This window comes from Balaenoptera physalus (genome assembly GCF_965194825.1).
Source record: "Balaenoptera physalus genome assembly, chromosome: 6".
Taxonomy (NCBI): Eukaryota; Metazoa; Chordata; class Mammalia; order Artiodactyla; family Balaenopteridae; genus Balaenoptera; species Balaenoptera physalus.
Genome location: NC_138885.1, coordinates 114632179 through 114642907, shown reverse-complemented (window position 1 = coordinate 114642907; position 10729 = coordinate 114632179). Strand labels below are relative to the sequence as shown.

Here is a 10729-nt window from a genome sequence, read left to right as displayed (position 1 = left end):
GGACCCGGCGACCTCCGGCGACCCCCGAAGGCGCGCCCCACCCCGTTCCGAACACCGGCCCCCGTGGGCAAGGTCCCCCTGGGGAGCAGCGCCCAGGACGCGAATCTGGGGGCACCCCTCCCCCCAGCCCGGGAGCAACAGGTCTGCAGCCTCCCCAGGCCGCGCTCCGCAGACCCGGCCCGACCAGGGACGCCCCCCGTCCGCCGAAGTCGCCCCCAGCCCGCACTCCTCGCCCGGGCTGGGGAGCTCCCGACTTCCTTGACGGTTTCTGCGGCTCAAGAACTGAGCCGCCCAGGGCCCGCGCCGCCGCGCTTCCAGCCGGCCCGGGGCTGGCCGGCCCGCGCCCGGGGATGAATGGGGCTCCCCTCCCCCCACGGGGGATCCCGCGGCGGCGCACGTCCGTCCAGCCAACCCCGGGTTGGGCAGACAAAGGGGCACCGGGGGACAAATCGAGCGCTTCCCCAAACTTGCCGGCCGCCTCCCCCGCCCCGAAACAAAGGAGCCCCCCAGCCTCCGCCCGCCCCCAACGCGCCGGCACTTTGGGGAGCAGCCAAAACGGGGTATTGTGCAGCCTGCAGGGAGCGCGCCGCACCCCAGCCCAAGCCCGAGAGACACTTGGGGACCTGCCCCTCCAAAGCCCCGGAGGCGGACGGAGCATGCGGGCGCCCCAGGCCGCCGGCCTGACCCCGGAGGGAGGGAACCGCCGGCCCCCATGCGAGACAAGTTGGCGTCCCCCCCCGCCCCACCCCGCGCCCGGCCAGCCGGCCGGCCGAGCCCCGCGCACTCACCTCGCCGCGAGCAGCGCAACTTGCGGCGGCGCCGCCGCCCCGAACCTCCCTCCGGCCGGCCGTCGCCGAGCCCGGGCCGTGCCGCGGCCGAGGAGGGCCCGGCACCCGGAGCAGCCGCGCGCCGCCCCCGCCCCGCCCCGCCTCAGCCGAGTTCCCGTGAGGCGCGAGCGCTGGAAAGTTTCGGATGCCGAATGGCGGCCGTGGCGGCCGAATGGCGGCCGAATGGCGGCCGAATGGCGGCCGAATGGCGGCCGAGGGCGCGGCGGCGGCGGCGGCGGCGGCGGCGGCGGCGGGGCGGCGGCGGCGGCGCTGGCGGCACCTCGCTCCCGAGCGCAGAGAGTGCGGGGGGGTGGGGGGGGCTGGGGCGGGAGCGGTGGCGGCGGCAGAGGGCGGGACGGCAGGAGGGACCGGCACGGGCAGTGACCTCCGGGGGGAGCGGCCGCCAGCGCGCCGACCCCGGCCGGGAGGACTGCCAGGGAGGCCGCCTCCGCCGCCGGGCCGGCCCCTCCCCCCACGGCCCCCAGCCCGCACCCTCCCCCACCGCCGGGGAACGGGAGCCCGAGTCCTCCCCCCCGACACACCCCCCACCCACACGCCCGGGGGGGAGGGGCGCGTCCCAAGCCGGTCCCTCCCCCACGGAGGGTGAGGCCACCAGGCCTGCCCTCCCCCACAGCCAAGAGGGGGAGAGTCCGCCCCCAACACAGCCCCTCCCCCAGGGCTCCAGGGAAGACTCGCGTCCTGAGCCGCCCCGTCCCCACGGCGGGGGAACCTGCAACCCTCCCCCGTCCCTCACCCCTGACTCTGCTCTCCCCGCCGCGCCCGGGGTGGCTGAAGGGAACCCGGGTCTCCCTAGTGTATCCGAACCCCGTCCCTTCCTCGTGGCCTCCATGCGGGCGGAAGGAGACGCAGGCCTGTGCCCACCCCGTCCCAGGCCCGGACCCAGCCAGGAGGGGACAGGAGCCCGGTCACCAGCACCGCGGTTTCCAGGGGAGGGGGGAACCGGGCCACCGCTCTGTTACCCTCCCCCACCTCCAAGAAGCAGCCGCCCAGCTGCCCTAGCAGAACCCCTGCAACCTGCCTGAGGACGCCGCTTCCTCAAAATCGGCGGCCGGCAGGGCACCCCAATGGTCTCCTCCCCTCCCCGGAAAAGTGGGGGCCCAGGGGGGAGCCTCGACCTTTGCAAAATGCCTCCAGCGAAGAGCCGGCAGTGCGTGGGGAGAAAGAAACTCGGGCCCAGCGGGGTGGAGGCTCCCGGCGGGGGCAGGGGGAAGAAGCCGGGCGCTTGGGCCTTCTCACCCCCGCCCCCGCCCGGAGGCGTCGGGCCTCGGGCCCCAGCCAAGTGCTAAGGTTGCCGCAGCTCGCTCGGCCCAGCTCTGGTGAACCCGAGGCCCCAGCGCTCCTGCCTCCCCTCCTGCTTGGCGACAACTGCCCCCCACTCGAGGCCTGAGTTCACTTAAACAAACATCTGCACCCACCCGCCGGCACCTTGGGTGTCTGCTTTGCCGAATATTTTAGAATAAGTTTGCCCCTCCCTTTGGCGTATAAGGAGCTTCGCCCCAAGAGCCCAGTACACACTCAGCGTTTTACACTGGCACCTCACTTGCTCCTTGCTGGGACACCGGGCCATTTGCTGTACTGGTTGTGCGGAGAGGGGGCCCGAAGTGAGTGTTTAAGGGGCTGGTCCTCCATCAAAAAGGCAGACTAAAAATTATGCTGCCAAATATTGCTGTGAAACGTCAGTGATGTAAAACGACGGTTGCTGCACATTATTATTAGAGCACATCAATAAAAGATACACTTACACAGTCTCCATAATTGTGAATCAGCAGAATAGATTTTGCCTTATTTTGTATCAGTTGCCATTCAAGGCCCCCCAAAAGGACGTGGTGGGACCTTCCCTTGAGCTTGCCCGTCGTTGCTCCCGGGCTCCCTGGGCTTGTGAGGACTGATGCTGAGGTATTAACAGGCAATCGAAAAACCAGGGGGGCAACAGAAAACCCGAGCGAGTTCCTGATGCAACCCTGCCCGGGTTACACGTGCTTCCCTTCCCCCACCGCCTGCTGATGGGAGCGCTGCGTTTTTTCCGCCTGTAGGGTCACATAGTGGTTGATTGATTCTCCTTTCGCCTTGCTCAGTCATTCAGATTTGGAAAGTAAATAACAAGTTGACAGCATTACAGCTTTCGCCTTTACAGGGACACGGCCCCCGGCTACCGCACACTCTCGAGTAGCCGCGCAGCCAAACTGGCCCTCTGGCTTGCCAGCCGTGCTTGTCCTTAGCTGCTTGGAAATTCCGAACTGAACACGATGAAAAGGTTCCTTGGTATGTTTTGATTACTTGGCAGACGCCAATCATTTAAAGTATGAGAAAGTGGTGGAAATCCTCGCTTCCAAACTAGGACCCGGTGTGACCACTTTTTTTACAGCTGGTCTTCCGTAGCTAACAATGCGAGGGAGCTTGGAATCCATCTTGCCTGTTTGATCGTGTCCCAATAATCCCAACGATCTTCTTGCAAGTAAGGAGTCGAGCACTTTTACCACAGACTCCTAGGAGCCCCCAGGGACTCTGTAAGACCTCAGACAGGAAACGCGACCCCCTACATTTATCCTAATAACACCGAGAAATTCCACCTTCTGAATGCTAGACGGGTGGTAGGAACGTGTTAAATTAGACTATTTTATTTCATCTGTTTTGCAGATTTTTCGAATGGTGTAAGAAAAGAGGAGAAAAAGCACATTAAAGTAGAGCAGGAAAGGAGCTAGTGCGTTCTGACAAAAGTATAAAGGTTAATTTGGAGGCCGTGAGCAGCAACGATCTACACAGGTATCCACTGCACAATATCTATATTCCAAACAAGTATTTTTGGTTGCTGACTGCAGGGGGCTGGAATACAAGAATCCGCTCGCAACAAATGCTATCAGTATTCCCCCTAAACAGTAGCCAAATGTTTAATAAAAAGGCAGCAGGAACCCGCACAAATATAGTCAACTAATTTTTGACAAAAGAGCAAAGGTATTTCAATGGAGAAAGAATATCCTTTTTAACAAATGGTGCTGGAACAACAGACATCCATAGACAAAACAAACAAAAAAATTAATCTAGCCCAGACCTCAAGGCTTTTCACGGAAACTAACTTAAAATTGATCATGGGCCTAAAAGTCAAAAGCAAAAACATAAAACTCCTAGAAGATAATGTAGGAGAAAATCTAGACGACCTTGGGTTTAGCAGTGAGTTTTTAGATACAACACCAAAAACATGATCCTTGAAAAAAAAAAAAACTGCTGAATTGGACTTACTGAAATTAAAAACTTCTGCTCTGCAAAAGACACTGTTAATGAAAAGACAAACCACAGACTGGGAGATATATTTGCAAAATCCATATCTGATAAAGGATTATATCCAAAATATGCAAAGAACTCTCAAAACTCAACAATAAGAAAACAATACAGAATAAAACTGGGCAAAAGATCTGGGGAAAAAAACTCACCAAAGAGATATACAGATGGCAAACAAGCATACGAAAAGATGCAGAATATCACATATCACAATGAAAACGCACATTAAGACAAAATATGGGGAATTCCCTGGCAATTCAGGGGTTAGGACTTGGCGCTTTCATTGCCGGGGCTGTGTTCTGTCCCTGGTCTTGGGACTAAGATCCCACAAGCCACGCAGCTCGGCAAAAAATCAAATGCTAACAGGGTGCTGAGCAACAGGAACTCTTCCGCGTTGCTGGTGGGAATGCGAAACGTAAGACCACTTTGGAAGACAGTTTGGCAGTCTCTTACAAAGCAAAACATACGATCCAGCAACCATGCTCCTAGGTGTTTACCCAACTAAGTTGAAAACTTATGTCTGCACAAAAACCCGCACAGGAATGTTCAACAGTTTTACTCACCAAACACCGAAAGCAACCAAGATGGTCCTCAGTAGGTGAATGGATAAACAAACTGTGGCACATCCACACAATAGAATATCATTCTGCAATAAAAAGAAATGAGCTATCAAGGCATGGGAAGACAAGGAGGAACTTTAAATGCCTATCACTAAGCGAAAGAGGCCAATCTGAAAAGTCTACATACTGTATGAGTCCAACTCTACGGCATTCTAGAAAAGGCAAAACTGAAAAGATCAGTGGTTGCCAGGGGTTCTGGGGATGGGAAAGAAGGGACGCATATGGGGAACACAAGGGATTTTCAGGGCAGTCAATGGATTCTGCATGATACTGTAGTGGCAGATACATGACATTTTGCATTTGTCCAAACAGGTAGACCTGTACAGAAACGGAAGTGAACTCCAATGTCAGCTGTGGATTTTATCAATATTGATTCATTCATTGTAACAAATGTACTACTGTTACACAAAAGATGTTAACACTGGAAATGGTGTGTGGGAGGAGGAAAATTGGGAACTCTCTGTACTATATGCTAAACCGTTCTGTACATCTAAAACTGCTCTTTAAAAAAAAGTCTATTATTTAAAAAAAAAAAAAAAAAGACAGTAGGAAGAGGTGTTAAACTTCTCGTGAGAATTACTGCCCAGTTTTCATGGAATCCAATATGTAATTTCATCGAGGCCCATCTAACGGCTCCTAACACATAGGCCAATATTTGTTTGCATGACTGGCCTACTCAGAAAGGCCTGCGAGTCCAGGAGTCGTGTGCTCCATGCCGCAGTGGCCTCTCGGTGATGTTTGCAGAGCATGTCTCAGCTGTGAGGAAGCATCTGCCACAAGCTTCTCGTGTGAAACAAAGAAGAGGGGTATGCTCGCCAACTTCACTTACAACCCTCTGGCCGAGGTTTGCTTTGGGGCTTGCTTCTACTTTTCCTCAGGGAGACTGGAACCGAAACTACAAAGGGAGATGGTTGTATCAGGTGGTAGCACGTGGTGAACGCACTTGGAGAAGTAAACAGGAGTGAGGACAGAGATTTCCATCACCTGCCGTGGATGTGAGATGAGGTGGGTGGTCGCCCCTTCTGCTCCCCTTGACCTGGGTAGGCATCCAGTCTTTTTTTCAAGATAGGATGAATTGTGTCTCCCGCCTCAAATTCATATGTTGAAGTCCTAACCCCCAGCACCTTAGCATGCGACTATTTTTGGAAAGACAGCCTTTAAAGTAGTAAATAAATCAAATGCAGTCATTAGGGTGACCCTTCCTTATCCAATCTGACTGGTGTCCTTATAAGAAGAGGAGACTGGGACACAGACATGCACAGAGGGAAGACCGTGTGAAGACACAGCAAGGAGGGAGGACTCGGGAGAAACCCACCCTGCCGACACCTTGACTTGAACTTCCAGCCTCCAAGACTGTGAGAAAATAAGTTCTGTTTGTTTCTCATTCTTTTTGGCTACGCCGAGTGCAGGATCTTAGCTCCCCGATCAGGGATCGACCCCGTGCCACCTGCATTGGGAGTGCAGAGTCTTAACCGCTGGACCGCCAGGGAAGTCCTAATAAATTTCTGTTATTTAAACCACCCAATCTTCGGTGCTTTGTTATGGCAGCACGAGCAGCAAATGCATGTGAGTTATTGCTGTTTCTTTTCTATTTGGAATGTCACATTCACTTCACATCCTTTGAATACTGAAAACACCTCACATTGGGCATGGGGATGTTCGTGCACAGTGTCGAATTTGATCCTCCCAGTAATACTGGAGGGCAGGGATTTTTATCTCCAATGCTCAGAGTAAAAGACTTGGCCCAAGAGGTTAAAGGATTGAGAGGAGGGGGTTTGTAAGCACTTCTACGCCCCAGACCTTCTTTGGCAAGTTACTGACTATATTGATTACCACTGCATAAATACATAAAATAATATACATAAGATTACAAGGAAACTCGATTCTGTAAAAATATAGTTAAATTAAAAAAAGAAATTCCAATGTCATAATACATGTGCTTCTTTCTCAGTACTTCCAATCATAAGCTCTAGAGGTGGTACTAATAACTTCTGTCATTTCAAAGTAGTGGTGGGTACAAATAAAATCTGCTTCGACTCTAACCTGCTCTGAAAATACATCAGACTTCTCTTGGTGACAAATTGGTAACAAATCAAAGATACAGTTAATGCTACTGTCATCTCCTCTATAGTCATAGTTGTCAGAAATGCTCAATTTGGGTTAACTGCAGAGGTTTTCCCCATCCATGTTCATGGACCCCCTGCAATCTCTCCCTGGGACCTTCCTGCCAAGGGAGGAAGTGCAAGCTGCATCCCATGACTCTCTATGGCCCTTCTGCCTACCTAGACTCATCCATGCCACCACCATGGACCCCCTCCCATGGCTCATGGGCCGGGACCCTAGAGTGAGATGACTTTAAGGGGATGCCAAAAACTTACTCATCCAGATAAGTAATACGTGCTTCCCTGGTGGCGCAGTGGTTGAGAATCTGCCTGCCAATGCAGGGGACACGGGTTCGAGCCCTGGTCTGGGAAGATCCCGCATGCCGCGGAGCGACTAGGCCCGTGAGCCACAATTGCTGAGCCTGCGCGTCTGCAGCCTGTGCTCCACAACAAGAGAGGCCGCGATAGTGAGAGGCCCACGCACCGCGATGAAGAGTGTTTATTTTGACAAAATTCAACACCCATTTATGATAAAAACTCTCCAGAAAGTGGGCATAGATGGAACCTACCTCAACATAATAAAGGCCATATATGACAAACCCACAGCAAACATCATTCTCAATGGTGAAAAACTGAAAGCATTTCCTCTAAGATCAGGAATGAGACAAGGATGTCCACTCTCACCACTATTATTCAACATAGTTCTGGAAGTCCTAGCCACGGCAATCAGAGAAGAAAAAGAAATAAAAGGAATACAAATTGGAAAAGAAGAAGTAAAACTGTCACTGTTTGCGGAAGACATGATGCTATACATAGAGAATCCTAAAACTGCCACCAGAAAACTGCTAGAGCTAATTAATGAATATGGTAACGCTGCAGGATACAAAATGAATGCACAGAAATCTCTTGCATTCCTATACACTAATGATGAAAAATCTGAAAGAGAAATTATGGAAACACTCCCATTTACCATTGCAACAAAAAGAATAAAATACCTAGGAATAAACCAAAAAAGAAAAACAAACAAAAAAAAAAACTGGTAAATGAAAACAACATTTAAAATTGTGTTGTCATTAGAGTATACACAAAGTAATTGAAGCTGTAGGTATAGAAGTGATTGCCTTGAGAAGACATGTATAATAAGGAAAGGAAGAAAGGAAGGAAGGAAAGAAGGAAGGAAGGAGGGGAAGAAGGAAAGCAAGAAGGAAGGAAGAGAAGGAAGGGAAGGAAAGAAGAGGTCTTCAAAAATAGGGAGATTTAAGTGGCATTTAAGTAAACCTGCCAAAGGGAGCAGTGGCAATCAAGGGACCTGAGTATTAATTAGGAATGACTGATCACGTGAGTCCCATGAGGGTAGGGATCACATCTGCTTCTCATTTCTGGAGCAGAGCACCTAGCACAGTACCTGGCCAGTAGATGCTCCATTCGCAATTGTCCAGTGTTGTCCGTGGGGCAGGAAAGCTACAAATACCATTGGCTGCGGCAACTGGGTGACTGGGGATGTGTGCAAGCTGGATGGCAGGCAGTGAGTAAAGAAATGAATAGGGAACAGAAGTGCCCTTGACCGGTGGGGAGGGCCGCGTTGTGCACCCCTCTGCTCTCGCTGCAGGGAGATGGCTTAGCGACTTCTCCTGGGGAGGTTCCTGGCCTCCATAATCTGCAGGAAGCCCTCTCAGAGTCAGTGGGCGCCCCTTGCCTCCAGGGCCCTGCAGACCCCACAGCGCAGTCCTAATAACCTGACAGTAACACCCAGCCAAGCCCAGTCAATATACACCACCAGAGTCTGTACAATGACCTTTAACATCCAGGATGGACCAGACTTTCAAGACTGAGTTGTCAACAGTGAGACACCAGTGGTTGTGGATTTCCATGCACAGTGATGTGGTCCCTGCAAGATCCTGGGGCCAAGGTTAGAGAAGGTGGTGGCCAAGCAGCATGGAAAGGTGGTGATGGCCAAGGCGGATATTGATGACCACACAGACCTCGCCATAGAGTATGAGGTATCAGCTGTGCCCACCGTGCTGGCCATCAAGAATGGGGATGTGGTGGACAAGTTTGTGGGCATCAAGGATGAGGACCAGCTGGAGGCCTTCCTGAAGAAGCTGATTGTCTGACAAGCAGGGAAGCGTCCTGACTGCCCCTGCCCACCTGGGCCCCGTGGTCCCGGGGGACCCAGATAGAACTCATAGCCCTTCTGTGCCGGCCCTTCCTACCTCCTTCCTCTGCCTGGCCCCTGTGGGTCCGTGCTTTGGAGACCAGGCCTCCAAACACAGGAGCCTCAAGTGCTCCCAACCTGGCTGACCGCCAGGGTGGCCGCCCAAGGAGCGGTGCCGCCACCGAGCTGGGACAGCCGTCTCCTCACCCACTCTCTGCTCCTTCTAGGGCTTGTTGCCGTGCTCCCAGGATGCTGGGACAGAGTTCCGGGGCCAGCCTGCAGTAACAGCTTGGTCTCCCTGCTCCCTTCTGATCTGAACCCCGGTGCCTGGCTCATCTGCCTCCTGCATTTTTCTTTCCTGCTGCTGTTTTGTAAAAAAAAAAAACAAAAAAAAAAAACAGAAGAAGCAAAAAAGAAACCCAGGGCTTCCCTGGTGGCGCAGTGGTTGAGAATCTGCCTGCTAATGCAGGGGACACGGGTTTGAGCCCTGGTCTGGGAAGATCCCACATGCCGCGGAGCAACTGGGCCCGTGAGCCACAATTACTGAGCCTGCGCGTCTGGAGCCTGTGCTCCGCAACAAGAGAGGCCGCGATAGTGAGAGGCCCGCGCACCGCGATGAAGAGTGGCCCCCGCTTGCCGCAACTAGAGAAAGCCCTCGCACAGAAACGAAGACCCAACACAGCCATAAATAAATTAATTAATTAATTACAAAACAAAAACAACCCATAGAATACAGTACCAACAGCAGACCCTAATACAATCCACGGTCGTTGGTGATAACGATGTGTCAATGTAGGTCCATTTATTGTAACAAATGTACCACTCTGGTGTGGGATGTTGATGATGGGGAAGGCTGTGCATGTGTGAGGGCAGGGGGAGTATATGAGAAGTCGCTGTACTTTCTACTCATTTTGCTAATGTTTTGTTATTTGTAATTTCTTCTTCTAAAAAAAAGAGGATATTAAAAAAAAAAAAAGAAATGAGTTATCAAGCCATGAAAAGACACGAAGGAACCTTAAGTGCATATTGCTAAATAAAAGAAGCCAATCTGAAAAGGCTGCATACTGAATGACTCCAACGATATGACATTCTGGGAAAGAAAGTAAAGAGATGTGATAGTCAGGGGTCAAGGGTCAAGGCGGGGTGAGGAAGTGATGATTAGGTGAAACACAGGAGATATTTAAGGCAGTGAAACTATTCTGTAGGATACCGTATTGATGGACACATGACATTATTTGTCAAAACCTACGGAACTGTATAACACAAAGAGCGAATCCTAATGCAAACTATGGACTTTAGTTAGTAATGGTATATGAATATTGGTTCATCAATTGTACTAAATTGTAACTGCACTAAGGCAAGAGAACTAAGAGAGAACTAAGAACCGCACTAAGGAGAAACTGTGAGTGGGAAAAGGAGAGGATATATGGAAACTCTCTGTACTATCTGCTCAATTTTCTTTTTTTAAATTTTATTTTACTTTATTTCTTTATTTCTTTATTTTTGGCTGTGTTGGGTCTTCGTTGCTGCACGCGGGCTTTCTCTAGTTGTGGTGAGCGGGGCCACTCTTTGTTATGGTGCACAGGCTTCTCATTGTGGTGGCTTCTCTTGTTGTGGAGCACAGGCTCTAGGCGCACAGGCTTCAGTAGTTGTGGCACGCGGGCTCAGTAGTTGTGGCTCACGGGCTCTAGAGCGCAAGCTCAGTAGTTGTGGCACATGGGCTTAGTT

At 52.0% G+C, this 10729-nt stretch overlaps 1 pseudogene across 1 annotated transcript; it reads left to right on the top strand.

Moving 5' to 3' along the window:
- The first annotated feature begins 979 nt into the window (after nt 1-979).
- Nucleotides 980-9198, top strand: LOC309662927 (thioredoxin, mitochondrial pseudogene; annotated as a pseudogene). The gene is made up of 2 exons: nt 980-994; nt 8469-9198. The product of its transcript is annotated as a thioredoxin, mitochondrial pseudogene (transcript).
- Nucleotides 9199-10729: the final 1531 nt, after the last annotated feature.